Here is a 22660-nt window from a genome sequence, read left to right on the forward strand (position 1 = left end):
AAATCTTGAATACCTTGAATGTCTCTATCAGACTTGAGATCCTTCTATCTTTAAATATCACTATCATTGCAACTGCCAAAATCATGTAGTACAATTGGATGCTCTTTATTCCAATAATTACTAAAAAGTTCATCCTCCTCAATTTCCTCAAAACCTACTAATGTCATAGGTTCATCCAAATTTGGCCTCATTTTCTAAAACTTATTCATCTTGGTTTGACACCATAATTTAGATGTGCATGCTTCTTTAATTGCTTTCAGCATAGACCTCTTAGAAGGTTGAGATGCTTTCTTGTAAAAATTTATATATGTCAAAGGCTTTAATTTTTGTGACTCTAATATGTGTAATGTCATAATTTGGGATGACAATTCTTGCATTGAAATATTATTCTCTGTTGCATGTTTCTCCATCTCTTTCTTAACCTCATCCCACAAATCCTTATTTTAAAACTTTTCTATCAATGGCATCTCTTGATGTTGATATTTGTTCATAGAGTTCCCATTGACAATAAGTCTTATTTTTATTATGTTTAGTGGATCATAATTTTAGTGACTGACAAAATCAAAGCCAAAAAAAGTTACCAATTCATTTTCCATTTTGAAAGCCTTTCTCTCAAATGCGAGGCCTCTAATTGTGAAAGGAAAGGAAGGAAATATCATTTTCTTTTCTTATCTAGTGAAAAGCTCACCTATACTCTCCATCTGGCATACATATTCTAGTGCAAAAATCATTTCTATAACATGCATTGAAAGTTTACATGATTCAACTATTGAACTGTAAAATTTTAAGATAGTGTACTCTTCCATGAAGAACTAGTTAGCCAATTGAATTTGACTTCCCAGTTGAATGCAATCTTTACAAGACATAGGCAATCTAGGCATCAAAATGCCTATAATTTTTTGCTAAATAGGTGCTCAAAAGAAGTCTATAAAATGGTTGTAGCTATTATTGTTAGTAGTCATCCTCATCTTATGTGTCCACTCATATACTAGACTTGGAGTCTTTAATTTCTTCTAGGTTTTCTCATCAAACTTATTGACCTCAATATCAAGCTTGTTGTTCTCTGTCTCAAATATTGGGTGATGATTTGCTAAAAGAAGGTAGCACAAGTAACTTGTGAACCTAAATGTATTTGTCTTGCCTATAGTTGTACTTTTTTAAATAATTAGTAATTGTTGTTGCATAGATTCAATAATGTGATGAACAAAATTATATCTTATATCTACCTTCTCAACTAACTAACCTTGACAATGGATATTATGAATCATTTATAGAACACTAGCCCCCACTTCCTTGTTACTATCCAATCCCAGTCAAAATGATAATGAAGAAATAGTATTTAGAACCCATGGCACAAAAATATCATACTGATAAGGAGGCTTATGGTCTATGCCTAGTGTAATAGTAACACTAGTGGACAAATCTAAGTTTACTAAACCCTTAATATATGAATCTTGAAAAAATCTTTCTAGATTGTCATAAGCCTGTGCTAGTTTATCCAAGTTAGTGTGCTCATTAAAGTTTTCCAGTTTAAACACTAGCCCTAGGTCTAAAAAAGTGAAAAATTCACTCGTAGTTATGGATAAAATTTCCTCCTGAGTGTTTTGGTTTACAATTGCCTTTCTATTTCCATCATAATTTTAAGCACATAACATTACAATTTCAAGGCAAGGGAATAGTTTGGGTACAATGAGGTTTGCTAATCTAGTAACCAAAGTAGCTAGTTTATTTGTATGTGTATGAATACTATTGTTATATTTGTAATAATTTCTCCCCTTTTGTGGATCTTTCCACTTATTAAACAATAAATTTTTAATTCCCATGTTTCCTAAATCTCCATGGATAATAGGATAAAAAAATATCATGACATCCGTTGGCGAAACCTGGGGTTTGTAGCACTTGCCTAAGTTCTATAATATCTTTCTTTTCCTTTATGCTTGCACTTGTACTGGAGATTTTTGACTTTGTTTTATCCATGCCTACTACTAGTTATTACACAAAACTCTTCTTCTAGCCCTATTTAAAAAATTGTAAAGTGTAAACCTAAGACAATAAAAATCAAGATTTCTATTACTGCAAATTACAATGATTTTTTTTTTTTTAAATTTAAATACCCATAATCAACAATCGAGATTTGACAATACTGGTGCTAGTAGAAACTCAGATAATTGGTATTGTCCTATGATACTCAAGTTTCACACTTTCAGTTTTCAGAATACAAAATGGAATTCAGTCAGTCTTTGAAAAGTTAAAATTTGAAAACCCTATCATATCAGACTCTTGACCTGGAGAAATTTGAACTTCATACTCTAAAAACATAAAAGGTAAATAGTTAAATGTTAAAACATAAGTATTAAGTAATTAATGATTTTAGGTACTTTACTAATACTATGTACAATGTACATGTAAACGACATAAAGACTCAAATTTCAATAATGTACATAACTATAATAATAAAAAGTAAAAATTTATTCCATTAGTATGCATTTGAATTTTGAATTTTTTTTTATTTTAAATAAATAAATAAATAAAAATCAAACTTAATAATCAATATGATTTCTGGGTCAATTTGTAGAATGCTATTATTGTTGTCAAGAGTCATCCAAAATCGTGACATTTGTCAAGGACATGTGTCACGATTCTAGATGTTTCTTGACAATAGCAATAACATTTCCAAAATTTATTCAAAATTCATCTTGGGCTGTTGATCTCTCTTTTACTTAACAATCGTGGAATCACAGAGTTGGGATTAAGTAATAACTTTTTTTAAAGACTAAACATAATTATTATTAATATTAACCAAGTCCTGATAGTTAATTGACCTTTGCAATGATTGGACATGTGTCACAATTCTGGATGAATCTAGGCACATGGGAAAACATTATCCAAATCAGCTCAAAATTCATCTTGGGCCATCAATCTTTCTTTTAGTCAACGGTCAATAGTTGAGAGTTAGACATAACTATAACTTATAAGAAAGAATCTTTGACTACATGTGTCTTGATTTCAGGTAGAAATAGAATTTAACTTTGATCTTTTAAAAATTTGGTCGGAGATAGAACTGTAGTCATTGATCTATCATTCATTAAATGGTCCATATCAAATTGTGAATCATTAAAACTTAAACCTTTTGCATAACTAATATTAATTATTTGAACAAGGTTTCATAGCAACTAAGTTCATGCCAAAAAAAATTATAGAATTAGTAAAAAAATTGATTTAAAAAAATATTAACATAAAAAGAATTTAAATAACACATTAATTAATATAGAGAAAAATATTGTGAAATAAATTGTTATTAATTGTTATTATTTTATTTTTTATATTATTTATATAAAATATTATATATATAATATAATTTATAATAATAATTATAATAGTTATAATATAATATAAATAAAGGATTTTCTTGTCTATTATAGAAATGATTTTCTTTTCTATCATAAACTTTTTATTATAAAGATGATATGAAAAATTCAATAAAGATATATTAAATTTTATAAAATAAAATTGATGCAAGATATGAAATAATAATGACAATAGTTTAATTTAAATAAAGTAATTAAAATTTAAAAATATAATTACAAATGCTATATTTTTATTCTATTTATCAATTAGTTTCAAAATTAAAATTTAATATAGTTTAATTATCTATAAATTATTAATATTTATTGAAAAAGTGCATGTGATAATTGTTTATAAACTATTCTTCATCATTTAAAATATTTCATAATGAAAAAGAGTTAGGTGACAAGATAGGTATGAAATAAAAAATTGACACAAATTATCAAAATTTTATTTAACTTTGTTAAGGTTATAATCTTTTAGTTTTCCTTGAAATCTGCTCTTATCATTCCATTTGTTTTAACAAATCAAATTAAAGATAAATAGTTTTAGAAATTGCAAAACTTAAAAATTGTGCATTTTACTTTATCAAATATTAAAATTTGGTATGTAGAAGAAAAATTATGAAAATTGATTGGTTGATGTTCAATAGTTTTATCAACAGTTAAAAAAAATGATGTCTATAGTTCTATAGCCTATGACATGAACTAATTATGATCACCCTATCATGAACATAAAGTCCAATTTTCAAACACATTTTTGCTATTATACTATATATTTTAATTAATTGAACTATTTGTACATATAAAAAAATCCAAACATTGATAAAAAAATACCAATACTTGAACACGTGAAAACTTATAAATGTTATAGAAAAAATAAATTAAATATTGTCTCAAATAAAAATAAAAATATCATAGCTATTTGATATATGTGTCACTCAAAAAATAATACGCTCAATTAAATAAATATTGATATCTTAGTAATAGTGTACAAATTTGCTATTCTTATGTGTACAACTATTGGGGTAGCAATGTATATGCATAGAGTAAATCATATCAATAATATGTTGGAATTACAATAGGAAAGGTAAAATTTTGGGGGTAGGTGGGGGGTGAATAAGTAGTTTAAACTTGGACCCATAAAACTTTCACCACACATCCATCTCATACATTCAATGAGTAAACTAAACTAACATGTAAAGCATACACATCTGAATCATGTAAAACACATAAGAAATCATACACATTTGAAACTAGATATGATTATCCAAAAACCCTCCAATAAGAAGGTAAAACTAGGGTGGAGATAACACCCACAAATCTTCACTACTATAGTAATAAAGTGTATCCAATGAAGATTACAAAGTTTTGACCATGAAACATGATCTACCCTGTGAAAAGTTTGTGCTATTAAAGGCTTACAAAGACTGTTAGGTCTCACCTTGTTAGAGAATTCCAACACCCTGTTAGAAGTGTGCCTTGCTAAAAGAATTTAACTCACAATTAAGTAAGCACCATGTTAAAGGATTTCATACAACCTGTTAGGACTACTCTGTTAAGAGATTTTGGCTAAAATCACCTGTTAGAATGTCTCAACTTTGATCATGTGGTTAGCACTTGCTTGCTTGATAATGGATCCCCTCTAAACAATGTCTTCTTGATCCTTCATGATCAAATGTCTTTTTGTTGTATCCTCTTCTCTATCCTTTATTCTACTCTAACTGATTCTATAATGTAGTTTCACTTCATAACTTCTAAGACACCATGAATGCTTTTGTTTGTGCATGAAAACTTCTCTCTTCACCCATTCAATTCTCATAGAGAGTTTAGGATTTGTCCTCCTTAAGAAAACTTAGTGACTTAGGGTTAGGTATGAATCTATAGCTGAGATTCATCCATTTTTTTGCTTAATCATTCCCATTTTTTGATTGGCTTCTATAATTGCATAGGGAATCCGACTTGAGATTTGTTCTTATCTCCAAAATATCAAAATTCAATCTTACATCGGCTCAAAAATGGTTTACATAGTTGTTTATGCCTTTAGAAACAAATATATCAAAATTGTCTTACTCGGCATCTAAAGTCTCTGATGCTCGGCATACACTATTTACTTGGCTCTTGTGTCACTCATCATATACTATCTTCTCGACACTTGAGTGACTCAGCACATGATTGACTTGGCACTCACTATGAGTCGACATGGTCTAATATATACATGTTGTGCTTGACATGTACTATTAGTTCGACATGAACTAAGTAAATAACTTAAGTGTGTTGACACTCACTTGTCAAAACCAATTTGAGATCAACAATCTCCCCCTTTAACATGAGTGTCAAAAACACTTGAGTATGCATTATCATCCTTGATCTTACCATCATAACATATCTCAACTTGGCTTATATACAAAACTTCAAAATTTCAAAGTTTTGTAATCACTTATATACCTCAAAATTTTATAACTCCCCCCAAGTTAATATGTCTATTCTATAACCAAAATTTTGTGCTCCTATTGAGTAAATGTGTGTCTACTAATACACTTTGACTTCATGCACTATTTTTGCTGATAATCTTTCATTTCATACTTCCTTGCTCTTTCTTACTCTCCTTATATCTCCCCAAAATTATTATTCTTTATTACTCCCAAAAGTAATATCTCCCCCATTCTTTTATCTCATTATCCTTCTTTGCTTTGTTGCATTTTTGCATTTCTCCTCCAAAAGTATATCTCCTATTTTATCTTATCTCTCCCCCTTTTTCTTATTCTCCCCTTTTTTGACACTTATGTCAAATGGAGCCATACACTTACTTTATGTTTACCTAGAAAAGATTTATGGACATCCAATATCATCTTAAGAGTTGCATCCCAGTTCTCACATGCTACATCTAATGACTTGATTTGGATTGCTAGCTCGGTAGCAAGGTAGACTAGACCATCTAAGGTAGAAAGATTTGGGTCTTTCTTCATTAAGGTTTTGACATAGCTTAGCTCCTTGTGCAAAATTTCCATATGTGGCCTAAGAGTTGCTTGGATGGTAGTCAATTTGGCCCTTATGTTGGCCTCATATTTTGTCAATATAACTAACTGACTCTATTTTTGAAGCAATGTTCTAAAATGCTTTTCACTCTGAGTTGGATTCATTGGTATTTTTTCACTTGATGTAGTAATTATGCTCTCCAAACTCAAAATGTGACTTTTAGTCTCTTGGGTGAAGAGTGATGGATTGTAAAATTTAGTGTATAGTGAGAATATGTTCTCAAGTGCTTTCTTCACATCCTCAACCTTAGTTGCTAATGAAACTTATGTTAGTGCTATATCACCTAAAATTTTCTCATTCACTTTATTTTGGAACTTCTTTTCTGACCATTCTAACAATTTAGCATTAGTATCTAGGTCTTCATTATCAACCTTTTCCACTATATCTATCAATTGTTCCATTAGTGGCCTGGTCTCATCTGGAGTTGGCAAACTAAATGCACGTAAAAAGATGTCTTTAATATCTTGTAGGGCTTGCTTTTGCCTATGCTCCCTTTTAAGCATTTCTTGATGCTTTTTCCTTTCTAGGGCTTACTACAATATGCCCATTTGTTCTATAGTCATGGTGTCATAATCATACTTAGGTAAAATGATCTCTTCATCAAGGCTCACATCTCCATATTGAATTATTTCTTTAGCCTTTGATGAATTCGGGCTTGGCACTGAGATTTGCAATGGTGTGGCATCTATGCTTGGCTTTTGAAGAGTATAACTTGATGGAATACCAGGTACTGGTAAGGTTACTAGGGCATGGATGGTAGTTTTCTCTTTTAGTTGTGGTGTCATCTCACTCTCTTTAGACATACCCTATTTTGCCACAATGAATAGACTTATACCTTGTCCTTGTGCCATAGGTGCAAATAAGTCTATCTGACCTATTTCTGCAATAGAAACTTGTGTTTCCACTATGCTCTTCTCTACAGTATCAATCTCAGCAATTTTATCAACCTTGTTGGATGTATCTTTTGGAATTTTGACCAAAGGTTGTACATTAGTGACTAGAGGGATGATAGAAGGTGGTTCTTGTGGATTCACTTTTTCCCTTGAAACATCAGTCACTGACTTTTGTAGCTCATCAACACTAACCAAAATAGGATTATTACAAAGTTTGTCCTACAATGTAGACTAATCTAATATCTTCTTCAAATCATCTTCAGTAAGGGGATTGATGTTCTAAGTTGATAGATTAGAAACATCCTTGACATTTATTGTGTCAACTATCTTTCTTGTTACGTGTGGAGGAATGACACTCAGTAATTGTGTGTCTTACACACTCTATTCTTCTTGCTACTCTTCCTTAGTTGTTGCCTTGTCACCTTCTTGCTTTTCTATTCCTCCTCCAATAGTGTCAGCTTTTTCATCATCCTCTTCATCATCTTTCACTTCAATGGGTGCTTGTTCTCCTTCTTTAACTATAGTCAACCCATAAGTGAGCTTCCACATCTATGTGGACTTCTTAACAACATCCTCAATATTGTTTTGCAAGATGCTAAAGGCTCTATATTTAGGTGTAAAGCTATTTGCATATTTCTTTACAGCCTTAGCAATCTGTGCCTTAGTTAGTTTAGGTATTACTTGGGATAGAGATGTTTCTCTAATTTTTTTCTCTAAGTCTAGAGAATAGTTCTATTTCTGTTCAACTCTGTCATATAGACTCTTTGGCATTGAGTTGGCAATCTCTAGTGGAGTTGTCTTAAATTTTTCCATCATGGCATATATGGCCTCCTCCACTTAATTTTTCTCTACTTTACCCAAATTATAAAAATCAACATGTGTAAATCCTAATAGGTTTGCACTATTCTTAACATTTTCACACATATTTTCAAAATTTGACAAAGGATTATGACTTACTACCTTAAATTGGTTTTTGTCATCTAACTTTGTTTTCTCTTTATCAAAATCTATTTGTGCCACATACTTTCTTCTTGATCTCTTCTGCTCTTGGCCTCCTTGTTCTTCTTGTTTTGTCTTTTCCTTGGCCTTTTGGGTTGATGCACATGTACTAGCTCTTGTAGTAGGTGCAGTAGGCTTGGGTTGACTTAGCTTAGCTATCTTCTTAGCTTTAGTCACTAGTTGAGTCTTAGCCTTCCTTTTCTTTGACTCAACAGGAGTAGGTGCTTCCTTGGCTCCTTCTCCCTTAGCACATTTAGTCTCCTCCTCTTCTTGGTCTTCTCTCATACCCTTATTTAATGCAAGTGGTGCTTGTGCTTGAGTTTCTTCTTCCTCTTCATCCTCTTCTTCTACTTCTTCTTCCTCCTCTTCAACACCCTCTCCAAACTTAGCTTTCAATTTCTTCACTATTTTCTCCTTTTTATTCATGGTGGAGGTAGTCTTCAATTCCATGGTAATTTTGGACTTTACCATCTCATAGTTTTCAAATACCTTTGTAGTTTTATCTACCTCTTTTGCCAATAAAGTTGTTATAGTTGCAGAGGATTCATCCACATTTATTTCATAACCTAAGGGTCTCAACCATCTAACCCTTGGTGTAGCAGCTTGTACATAATTATAATACACATCCACAAGAAAACATACATCATCATAATTTTTCTCAACTAATGATACTAGTATTCTCAATCTTTCCTTTGTTGACTTCTTAAAGTCTTCAAAATAAATTTTTATCAAAGATTCAAAATTCTCTCCTAATTGCTCAATGTACTCAACAATTTGTACTACTACTATTCTATTGGTTTTCCATCCCATAGTAACAAATGAGGGAAATGTGTTTTGTATACAAAAGAAGATAAAAATCAATATGGAACCAAATTTGCATTGTGCACTCTTTGTTTTTCTAATTGATCCAAGGTTCTCCATCAATTGTTGCAATTGTAGCTCTGCTAGATCATATGTGTGATCTTTCTTTACAATACCATCCTTATCCACTCTGTCTTGAATATATTCAAAAATATAGGGCTCATGTTAATCCTTTCCTCTCAAAAATTTTGAACTCTTCCTTCAAAACACCATTATCATAGAGTTTTTTTGTATGATTCCCTAATCTCCATATCACCAATGCTTCCTATCTTATAGTTGTAGCATTTCCTTACATCTTGTACCATTATCACATATGGTGGAATCATTGATAATTGACTAGAAGGGTCTTGCTTATATGCAATATGAAGAATAGCTTTGAAAATGGGTTGCTTTACCTCATTACTCACTAACTATACATTGAAAACTTAGTTCCCCTCTACATTCGTCAAACTAGATGCCATAATGTAAAACTAGGGTTTACAAAATTTAAACTGCATAGCTCAGCTCTTGATAAATACCTTACATGATCTAATGAAATGGTATAGAATCACTGATCAAATATTCTTCAATTGAGTGGAATAAATTTCCAAACCTCCTTCTGCTCTAGTCACTTTTTCTTGAAGCTAAAATGATGAAAAATGAGCTAAAATTGATCAAATACCCTTTGAAAACCTTGCAATAAATGCTAAGTGCTTACATAGTTGTAAGCTCAACATCAACTAGTTTCAAGTCACTTGGCATCCATTGGCATTTTAATCACTCGCCAACCACTACAAGCTCGACATCTTCTAGAATTTCACTCACTCGACACACATAAGAAATATTTCATGCTTGGCAACAATATGAAAAACTTAAAGATTCATCTTGGATTTCTAACAACATTTTGTATCTTTGTTCATGCTAATGTAATCTTTTTAGTACTAAGTCATTTTGGAACTGATCTATGATATAACCTTTAAATATCAATCCCACATACCTCTTGATTGCCTAGTTTGATGAGGTGTGATCACCTGACCCATTGGGTGAAGTGATCCCTTCTCCATTTGATATACTGCAATCATCTTTCTCTTTCCATGTTTTATTCATCTCATCTCTGATGTGTTCAACATCTACCTTGCCTTTTCCTTTATCAAATTCACAACTTGGTGCCTTTGACCTAGTTGGATAATACCTACTTATGTGACCAGTCTTCAAATAGATAAAACATGTGGTCTGACTTAACCACCTTTTGTAGTTACCAATGAAGTGTGTTCTAGTACAATTCTTAGGAACATGTCCATATTCTTGGCAATAATGACATCTATATGTTGTATTATAATCCTAGTTATAAGAGTTTCCATTGTTGCTTACCTTTGCTTGCCTATTTGATGACCACATGAGTTTGGATCTACATTCAAAAAATCTATGTCCATACTTCTAACAATTGTAACAATATCCTTCAAATCTTTGTGTTTGCATTGTCCTGATTCCACATTCATGTGCTTGATGACCTTGCTTGTTGGACTTATGGTAGTGAACCATGTTCTTAGGCTTGACATTCTAATTTACAATATTTCTTGTGCATACATTAGTGGTATGTCCTTTCTTACCATAATTATGACAAGTAGGTTTGGAGTTCTTACCTTTGTTGTTCCTTTCTTCTATACTTTTGGATGATTCTCCTACTTCAATACTTGTGTATCCTAGTCCAGATGTATCATTATTACATCTAAGGGATCTCAATAGTTGCTCAAAGTATTTAATGGATTCATTTTCCTTGTTGAAACTTTTATAAAATTCCTTTTTTCTCTTTAGGTCACTCTACAATTGTTCATTCTACAACTTCAATGTAGTTATCTCAATGTCGTTGACATTGAATTCATAGTTGGCATTCATTATTTGACTTAGAGTATCCAATTGCATGTTGGAAATATTGGTTATTTTTGATGATTTCTCTTCTAGTCTATTGGCCAAAATTCTTTTGTCATCTTCAATCACGGCTTTGTCTTCTATGGCTTTCTTCTTTTGTTCAGTCACCTCACATAGCAATATAGCTTGTGATTCTTGCTCTAACTTGAGATTTTTGATTTCCTTAGCTTGGGCTCTATTTTTTTCCATTAGATCTACAACTATTGCATCAAATCCATTGGAGTCTCCATTTGCAAATAGCTTAGTAGTGTTTATCTCTTTGTATTGTGTGTCATTCTCCACAATAGCAATTTCCTTCCTTCTCTTCAAAGATTTCTTTAGTTCTTCTCTTACTTTATCCAGTTGATGTAGAATGAGTTTTATTTCAATTACCTAATTCTCAATAATCTTTCCCAACTTTTAGATTTCCATTTCAAGATCTTTCCTCAAAGCTACAAATCTTCTCTTTTAAAAAATAAAGCTTTGATACCAATTTTTGGAATTACAATAGGAAAGGTAAACTTCTGAGGTGGGGGGGGGGGGGGGGGGGGGGGGTTGAATCATTAGTTTAAACTTGGACCCATAAAAATTTCACCACACATCCACCTCATACATTCAATGAGTAAATTGAAATAACATGTAAATTGTATACATCTAAATTATGTAAATGCTTAACCAATCATACACATTTGACACCAGATATGATTACCCAAAAACCCTCCAATAAGAAGGTAAAAATGGGGTGTGGATGACACCCACAAATCTTCACTACTATAGTAATAAAGTGTATCCAATGAAGGTTACAATGTTTTGACTATGAAACATGATCTACCTCGTGAAAGGTCTACCTTATTAAAGGCTTACAAAGATTGTTAGGTCTTACCTTGTCAGATGATTTCAAAACCCTATTAGAAGTGTGCCTTGCTAAAAGAATTTAACTCACAATTAAGAAAGCACCCTATTAAAGGATTTCATACAGCCTATTAGGACTACTTTGTTAAGAGATTTTGATAGAAATCGCCTCTTAGAATGTCTCAGCTTTGATCATGTAGTTAGCACTTGCTTGCTTGATAACTTTTCACTTCTAAACAATGTCTTCTTGATCCTTCTTGATTAGATGTATTTTTATTGTATCATTTTCTCTATCTTTTGTTCTGCTCTAACTGATTTTGCAATGTAGTTTCACTTCATAACTTCTAAGCCACCATGAATGCTTCTATTTGCACATGAAAACTTCTCTATTCGCTCCTTCAATTCTCATAGAGAGTTTAGGGTTTGTACTCCTTAAGAAAACTTAGTGACTTAGGTTTAGGTATGGATCTACAGCTGAGATTCATCCATTTAGCCATTTAATCCTTCCCATTTTTCGATTGGCTACATGTAATTACATAGGGAATCCAACTTGAGATTTTTCCTTATCTCCAAAATATCAAAATTGAATCTTAAGTTAGCTCAAAAATGGTTTACATAGTTATTTGTGCCTTTACAAAAAAATATATCAAAACTATCTTACTCAACATATAAAGTCTCTGATGCTCGACATACATTGTTTACTCAGCTCCTGTGTTAGTCGTCATATACTATCTACTTGACACTTGAGTGACTTAGCACATGAGTTGCTCAGCACTCACTATGACTCGACATGGTCTAATATATACATATTGTGCTCGACATGTACTTCTAGTTCGACATGAATTAAGTATATAACTTAAGTATGTTAAGACTCACTTGTCAAAACCAATTTGAGATTAACATAATATTTCTCACAAATATAAAAGGTGAATACTAATAAATGTTTTGTATTTTCTTATGAAATGTGTGAGATTGTCAAAAAATTTTAGTGTTCAACTAATGTTCCCTTTGTGTTGGTTATAGGTTGTATTTTATATAATAATGTGTTATTTTTATAACAAATAATTTTTTGTTGTTGAAGTATTTTTCATTTTATGTTATATATAAAAGTTATATGTAACAAATATTTTTGATTAATAATAACTATTTGGTCTATTTAAGTTACATATTTATGTTACATTTCATATATTTATACAATATTCTATTAACAAAAATTAATAATTTTAAATTTAATTATTAGATATTTTTAGATTAAGCTTTGGTTGAATGTTTAGAAAGTTATTTTTTGACACATCTCACTAGGTGCACTATTTTAATGAGTTGTGTGATGAGTCACAACTTCAAACCTTAGTTGTAGCCTATAGGTAGTTCAATGTCCATTTTACATTTCTAAAAAAATATGAAGGTCTTATGATATCCCATCACCATGTAGCGGCTACATATTGATGAAGTTAGCCCTCACGACTACTAGTTCCTCTCCCCCATCTTATCATTGCACAATGAAAATTAAAACTTAAATCACAAAGTGTAGTAACCGATCACAAACATACCAATTATTTGAAGTTCTTGACAATTTCCAAAATCCATGATTTGGATGAATAAAATTAAACGTGTAAAATTAATGAAACATTCAATTTTTAAAAATATAAAATTATAATTTATAAATTGTAATCAATTATCAATTATCGATCATTAATTGCTTGACAATGATAACTTGATTTAATAACAATAGCATTTTTACTTAATTAGAATTGATTTAGATTATAATCAATATTTGCTAAATTAATTCAACTTGATAATGATAAGTGATAACTTAATTTAAATTTAAATAACTATTGCATTTTTCATTTAATTCAGAATATGATAAAAAATTAAAAATATTATGATGATCGTGATATTTAAATAAATTTACATTTCAAAATAGGAAGAAATGAATAAATAAATTAATATTCAATATTTTATATGAACATTTATATATAAGTTATAATTTGAATTTTTTATTTTCAAATCAAATTTCAATATTATCTTATACAATTTAAATTGCATGATCATTGATTAGGATTCAGGATTCATGATTCATGATGTTACATGTATCATATGTTTAACTTTAACAAACTACTTTTTAAAATTTATTTAATATTTTTTAATAAATTAATAATAGTTAAAACTATTATAACTAATAACTAATAACTTGCATGGCCTTGGCCCTTGCATTCATATATTATCAAATTTTATAGGTTTTGAATTTAAAGGACATACATATACATATTAAAAATTTATAAATTGTCATTGGATAATTTTCAATTGATTAAATTTTTACTATAAATCATTAATCAATATGAAACCATAAAGGGATTGTTGAAACCCTTTTTTTTGTTTCTAACTTTATAACTATTAACAATTAATTTTTTATAACAAAGTCATAGACTAACATTTCAACAATGTATTGAGATGCCAAAAACAAAGTTGTACACTAACAGGAAAAATAATTTGAGAAGCCAAAACTATTATTTTCATTGATAATATTTTAGAGTGTACAATGTACATAGTACTAATTCATAGCATAGATATTTAAAATAGCTAACTAAATCTACCTGGTTTTACTATTTCATAATTGACATTAAAGGGCAAGGCCCAATCCAATGGAAAAATAAATATCTTAAATTTTTTTTTTCCCAAAAGACAAGTGTTAAGGAAATAGGATTCAGGAAATAGGGAATAGGTAACCAAGGAATAGGAAGACTGGAAGCATATGTAGGCTAAGGGGCCGAGGGCTTGAAGCCTTCAATCAGAAAGGTCTTCAAGTCCCTCCACGAGGAATTTGTTGGAGAAGATGATGTCACTAAACTTGTCTAGCCATGTGAAGTCAGTCTTGCTGACATCATCCAACAACAACCACTTCCACAGGAAATCCCTTTCAAGCCACACCCACCTCTGATGTTGAGTTAATTGCTATTCATTCATGTTGAGTAGGAAGGGATGCTTCTATACAATGCTCCCTATGCCTTGCTCTCAACACTTTTCTGCTATGTTTGCAAAAGGGATACCAATGCCCAACCCTAGTACCTGCTCGACCAATACAAATTTATTGACATCATCTTCTAAAAATGTTTTCTTAAAAATGTTCTATAGAAGCATGATAATGTCTAGTTGATTGCCTCCAAGGTTGAGAAGAGACGAGAGGAAGCCTGAGGTAATATTTGTGGACACATGGTACCTCTTATGATTTCTTAAGAATTCATGGCCAAGGACCATGAATAAAGCATGGTAGATAAAAAGACCTTGGGCATCCTGCTTGCAAACCATGGCTAGGAAATCATTAGGAATCATGCCCAAAAAGGGCTTTTGCAAAGTCGTTGTAGTGCATTTCAACTGAATTGGCTTATCCATGACTAAGATTTAAGAAACTCTGCAAATCAAATTTAGATTCAAGAATTTGAGAATGATAATGAAAGAGGAATTGAAGAGGCTATTTAAAGGTAGTTGCATTAAATTGTTTGGCATTTGTGATTTTTCATATCTTATTTTTTGGTATTCTTATTAATTTTCAAGTGTGTGAAATGTACTTGCATTATTGTCAGATAGTCGAAAGTGCCTACCAAGGTGGCTATAGGGCATATGCACCGAGTTGTGGTGCTAAAAAGGTGAAAAGTATTTTTATTTCCTATTTTAAATAGCACGTGTGCACTATAGTGCAAACACACTATAGCACGTACGCACTATGGCTTGGGTAACCGGAGCCATAGTGCGTACGCACTATTGCCAAAACAAAAAAAGTATATATGATGGATTGCAAACCCACAACCCATCATTTTCATTAGTATTTTGTTCTACTCCTACAACGAGCAACACATATGCGAGTTGAAAACTTAACATTTTGACCACCATTTGCCAAAATGCCTCCTCGTCGACGAAATCCAAAACCACAAGCACACCCATGATGACGCTGTAAGTGATATATATTTTGTAGATTTTTAATATTATTTTGTAGGGTTTTTAAAAATTTCATTTAGATTTGTTTATTTATTTGGATTTCAATTGATTTTTTATCAGGAAATATCCATAATCAATTAAAAAATTCACAAGAACATCAAAACCCTCAAGAACCTCAAAATCGAAACCCTCCTCAAGAAGAACAACAAATTCCACAACATGAACCAATTGCAAGACATCTGCCAAGCACACAAGAAAATATAAGAAATGAAATAGATAGAAAAAAAATTGAATTAGAAAGACTCATTGCTTGGTTGAAAGAATTCGGACAAACCAATCCAATGAGGGCTCAATTGGCATCATCCCTCAAATCCATTAACACCCAGATAGCCTTAGTTAGTGGTCAGTTAGATATTTGGCAGGTTAAGAGGGATGAACAAAAAATATTTTATGCAAATAAATTGTCATATGAAGATGTTAAAAAAAAAGAAATACCAAAAGGTAGTATATGTGCATTATTTAGAAAACCCGTTGAGCAAAATACTATTAGAGAGGCTACTAAACGATTCCCCATCCATTGGTGCATACATGATGCTATTAGTAATACTTTTTGGGATAGATGGTGGATGGTTTTTGGTGCCCCTCCTTGCAACAATCACGAGGTCCCCATGTATTTTTTGAAGAAATTATATTGTGAGTTTTTCCTTGGGGAGATCTCCAATTATTTTGATATATTAGACTCCCAGAGTAGAGTTGGGGGGTCATCATTTGAGAGGTTGGGAGCACATCATGACCCTAATGTAGTTAGGGCACTTATGGTCAAGCCACAATGTGAGCATGTGACTATTCCTTTAGTTGTGAAGGAACATGTAGAGGCCAGCGCTCTAGGGACCATTAATGCTTTGACGCAGACCATCATCCATTCTACAAGCCCATTAGTTGAGGGGGAACCATTTTTGCATCATGGTCACATGTGCAATTCATGTGGATCCCTATGCACATTTGGCACTCATGTTGGAGATGGTGCAGATGATGGGCTTATCAGCGATCAGTTCCTGACCGACACATTTGGCATTGACACAGGTAAATTACAATTATAATTTACTAATTTGATCACATTTCATCTGTATAGTGAATGATTAATTAATTAACACCTATTTACATTGTTCAAAATTCAGGGTCAGAGTGTTACTGGGCCTAGAAACGATCCTCCAGGCCAATTTTTGTCCCTTCCACGAGTCCAAAGGTATGTATCAATTTAATCATTTTAATTAATACATATATTTATTGTGTAATCATATTAAGGATTGACAAAAAAAATTATGCATGTGCATCAGTTCTCCATAGGACCCTCAACCTTTACTATGGACTCGGAGCATAGACATCGTACAAGCTTCACATAGGCACAGTTGTTTCATGTTAATTTAATTCATTTGATTATATTTATTTCATGTTTCATGTTAGATGTAACATGTATTGTATGACATGCAGCTCATGATGTATTGATAGTGGAGTGGCTGTAGTTGTGGCTAGCTCACAGCCATTGACGGAGGTATGAAAGAATTTTCTTCATTTTAGTTGTTGTTTATAATAGTTAGTCTCAAAATTTCTAATTTTATTTATAAGTGATTATATTTATTGAATTTTTGTAGGGTCTTGTCACGCTTGATTGTCCATGAGCATTTGAGGTGGACTTACAGAGTGACTATTTGATGGCGGTAAGAAAATAATTGATTTTGCATGTACATATATTTGATTTCAACATATAATAAATATCGATTCATATCTACTTTCTTTGTATTAGTTGGAGTTGGAGAAGAGTCTCAATAAGAGGTCGAGTGAGCATGTTAGGAGGACCCATCATCTCCACTGTCTCCCTCCACACAACGACAGAGGAAGTCGAGAGACTTGTTTCCTTCCCCTCATGGGAAGGAAAAGATATAGTTGATCTAGAAATGTATATATATAGGCATGAGTGGACATATTCGATACACATTTGATGTATATGACATTCTATATTTGATGTATGACATTATTCAACTTACGACATTATTGGTTAATATATGATATGCTTGTTCATATATGACATTATTGGTTATCATAATATATTATGTGTTTGTTAATGTACATGAAATTATTGGTTATCATTTTATATTATATGTTTCTTCATGTATGACATTAAATAAGATATGTTCATGTATGACATTAAATTAGATACATGCATGTATGGCATTAAATTAGATATGTTCATGTATGACATTAAATTCATAAAACTTTATGTTTATGTATGACTTTCACATTGTGATATGAAAATTATTAATGCTATGAAGGATCAAATTCAATTTTCTTGGCAATCTAACTCAAGAGTGTCAAAAAATGTGAAGGATGTCTTGAAATTGAGAATTGTCATTTGAGATTGCACCTAACACCCTAATAATCATTTGGAAGAGATTCAAACAATGTTGTTCAAGTTTTTGTGTGAGATACATCTAATACTACAAATATCAAAAAGGAATTTTGAAGCCTTGAATCCATTTTTTTTGTGTACCTCTTAATATTTGAAGTACTTCTTGCATTTATAATTTGGAGTTTTCAATGCACTAGGAACTTTTGTGCTCCATGCATTCTACTTTGCATACTAATGGAATGTTAGAGGAGTGTGGTGTACATGCTCTTCTAAACTAATCAAGAGACTTGCTACATCATTTTTTTATGTTCTAGAGATGATGGTTGTTTCTTTTATATAAATTCTTTCTTTAATGACAAGTGCTTTGAGTGTGGTGGGATAGTGAAGTTTGTTTCATGTTTTCATGAGGGTTGTAGACAAGATTTTGGAAAGGAAATTGTCCAAAAAAGGGTATATAAAATAATTAAGTATATACTTAAAAGTGAAGGTGAAGGTTATAGACATGAGTTGGTTATACAATAATGCAACATAGCTAATTTTATTTCAGATTTCAAGAAGAACTTTTTTTACAAGTATGCAAGGGATAGCCATAGGTCTTAGTGGCTAGACCAACAATTCAGGATGTGTAAGTACACTTTCCTAATTGATATAATTATATCAGTTTTTGACTTTGCATAGAACTATAATTGTATCCCAAAATTAATTGAAAGCTCTATATTATCATTCTATCCATGTTGCTATTTTTGTGCACATAATACACACACACACACACACACACACACACACACACACACACACACACACACACACACACACACACACACACACACACACACACACACACACACACACACACACACATTCTCTTGATAGTACATAAGAAGACCATACAATAATTATATAATGCCATTTTTATATTGGCGATGATAGATCTCACTTTCATGAGTATGTCTAATACTAATTTGAATATTATTTTGAATGGGTGTAGGAAAATGATATTGCTATGGATAGACATTTCATTTTGTCAAATAATTGCACATGTCAATTCAAGAATGGTTGTATGTTTTATTGGCCATGTAGAATTTATGTAGATAGAGGTGTACTTCATATATATAAAAAATTCAAGGTTAAATGAGAGTATGATAGAGTAGGTGTGTGTGTATAGAGAGTTGTAGTGAAGGAGAAATTGAAAATTTCAAGTACAAAACTCCTTGATGCCCATTCTATTATTTATTGGTGTACTACAATGTTACTATAGGGGGGACTCTTGAATCAATAGTGTAAATATTCTTTTGGTTGGTTGAGTTGGCACAATAGGAGATAGGTTGAATTGTTAGACAGTGAAGAATTCCTCAAAACACATTCTTTTTGAAATTGATATGTTAGTACATGGACTATTTGGACATGAGAGTTGTATTTTTTTTTGTCCCAAGTGTGTTTAGTGTAGTTGGGATCAGTGCAAGTCAAGTGAGTGGGTCAATATGTGGGTTCCACATTGTCTAACTCTTTTATCTCTCACACTCTCTATAATGAATAAGGACATGGAGTGTTTGTAATTAGTGTAGTGGGGTATACCTTGATAAAGGGCATCACGAGCTTTGGAATGCTTCTAACAATTCCTCAATACAACTCTTGGCTCAAAAGCTCTTTTAGCATCACCCGAGATGGCATCGTAAAATGAAAATAGAGTGTGATCTCCAAAAAGTGAGAGAGGTTATTGTAGGTCTCCGCAACACCATCCTGTAAGAACTAGAATTGCATGCATACCTCACACGAGCTCTGAGATATGCCCCGTCAAAGATCACAGCCCTATGGCATTTAGTGACCCTTAGGGACATTTTGGTTTGGCATGCACAAGAATGTTCAAGCATTGAAGGGGATGGGATGAGGTTGAGGATAGAGTTTAGGAAGCCACCTAGAGCTAATGGAGTAGATAGTTTGATCCCACGACAAAAGGTGAGAGAGATTAGGCAGTTGGCAAGTTTCAACATCACTTGAGATGGCATCGTAAAATGAAAACAGAGTGTGATCTCCAAAAAGTCAGAGAGGTTATTGTAGGTATCTACAACATGGTCTTGTAGGAACTAGAATCACATCCATACCTTGCATGAGCTCTGAGATATGCCCTGTCAAAGATTGCAGCCCTATGGCATTTAGTGACCCTTAGGGATATTTTGGTTCAGCGTGCCCAAGAACATTTGAGCGCTAAAGGGGATAGGATGAGGTTGAGGATAGGGTTTACCTAGCCACCCTAAGCCAATAGAGTAGATAGTTTGATCCCACAATGAAAGGTGAGAGAGATTTGACAGTTGGCAACTTTGTACTATCCAATACTACAAGTTTTAGCATCACTCGAGATGGCATCGTAAAATGAAAACAGAGTGTGATCTCCAAGAAGTGAGAGAGGTTATTTTAAGTCTCCACAACATAATCCTATAGGAACTAGAATCACATCCATACCTTGCATGAGCTCTAAGATATGCCCCATCAAAGATTGCAGCCCTATAGCATTTAGTGACCCTTAGGGACATTCTAGTTCGGCGTGCTCGAGAACATTCCAACACTGAAGGGGATAGAATGAGGTTAGGGATAGGGTTTACCCAGCCACCTAGAGCTAACATAGTAGACAGTTTGATCCCACGATGGAAGGTGAGAGAGATTTGGTAGTTGGCAACTTTGTACTAGCCAACACTGCAAGTTTTAGGATCACATGAGATGGCGTTGTAAAATGAAAATAGAGTGTGATCTCCAAAAAGTGAGAGAGGTTATTGTAGGCCTCTACAACATGGTCCTGTAGGAACTAGAATCACATCCATACCTTGCATGAGCTCTGAGATATGCCTCGTCAAAGATCAGAGCCCTATGGCATTTAGTGACCCTTAGGGACATTCCAGTTCGGTGTGCTCGAGAATGTTCAAGCACTAAAGGAGATAGAAAGAGGTTAGGGATAGGGTTTACTCAGTCACCTGGAGCTATTAGAGTAGACAGTTCAATCCCATGATGAAAGGTGTGCAAGATTTGGCAGTTGGCAACTTTGTACTAGCCAACACTGCAAGTTTTAGCATCACTCGAGATGGCATTGTAAAAAAAAAATAGAGTGTGATCTCTAAAAAGTGAGAAAGGTTATTGTAGGTCTCCACAACATGGTCTTGTAGGAACTAGAATCACATCCATACCTTGCACGAGCTCTGAGATATGCCCCATCAAAGATCGTAGCTCTATGGCATTTAGTGATCCTTAGGGACATTTTGGTTCGGCGTGCCCGAGAACGTTCTAGCACTGAAGGGGATAGAATGAGGTTAGGGATAGGGTTTACCTAGCCACCCAGAGCTAATAGAGTAGACAATTTGATCCCACGATGAAAGGTGAGAGAGATTTGGCACTTGGCAACTTTGTACTGGCTAACACTACAAGTTTCAACATCACAAGAGATGGCATGGTAAAATGAAAACACAGTGTGATCTCCAAAAAGTGAGAGAGGTTATTGTATGTCTCTACAAAACCATCCTGTAGGAACTAGAATTGCATCCATGCCTGACACAAGCTTCAATATATACCCCATCAAAGATCGCAGCCCTATGGCATTTAGTGACCCTTAGGGACATCTTGGTTCGGCGTGACTGAGAATGTTCTAACACTGAATGGGATAGAATGAGGTTAGGGATAGGGTTTATCTGTCCATTCAGAGCCAACAGAGTAGACAGTTTGATCCCACGATGAAAGGTGAGAGAGATTTGGTAGTTGGCAACTTTGTACTAGCTAACACTGCAAGTTTTAGCATCACTCAAGATGGCATCATAAAATGAAAACAAAGTTTGATCTCCAAAAAGTGAGAGAGGTTATTGTAGGTTTCTACAACATGGTCCTGTAAGAACTAGAATCACATCCATACCTCACATGAGCTCCGAGATATGCCCTATCAAAGATCGCAGCCCTATGGCATTTAGTGACCCTTAGGGACATTCCAGTTTGGCATGTCCGAGAATGTTCCAACAATGAAAGGGATAGAATGAGGTTAGGGATAGAGTTTACCTGGACACCCAGAGCCAACAGAGTAGACAATTTGATCCCATGATGAAAGGTGAGAGAGATTTGGCAATTGGCAACTTTGTACTAGCCAACACTGCAAGTTTCAACATCACTCGAGATGGCATGGTAAAATGAAAATAGAATGTGATTTCCAAAAAGTGAGAGAGGTTATTATAGGTCTCCACAACATCATCCTATAGGAACTAAAATTGTATCCATACCTTACATGAGCTTCGAGATATGCCCCGTTAAAGATCGCAGCCCTATGGCATTTAGTGACCCTTACGGACATTTCGGTTTGGCGTGCCTGAGAATGTTCCAACATTGAAGTAGATAGAATGAGGTTAGGGATAGGGTTTACCTAGCCACTCAGAGCCAGCGAAGCAGATAGTTTGATCCCACGATGAAAGGTGAGA

At 33.1% G+C, this 22660-nt stretch overlaps 1 pseudogene; it reads right to left on the bottom strand.

Moving 5' to 3' along the window:
• Positions 1-15814, bottom strand: part of LOC149579542 (putative methyltransferase PMT26) — a 109476-nt pseudogene extending 93662 nt beyond the window's left edge.
• Positions 15815-22660: the final 6846 nt, after the last annotated feature.

Source organism: Cupressus sempervirens, chromosome 1 (genome assembly GCF_028749045.1).
Source record: "Cupressus sempervirens isolate cs-2001-9-10 chromosome 1, ASM2874904v1, whole genome shotgun sequence".
In the NCBI taxonomy this organism is placed as follows: domain Eukaryota; kingdom Viridiplantae; phylum Streptophyta; class Pinopsida; order Cupressales; family Cupressaceae; genus Cupressus; species Cupressus sempervirens.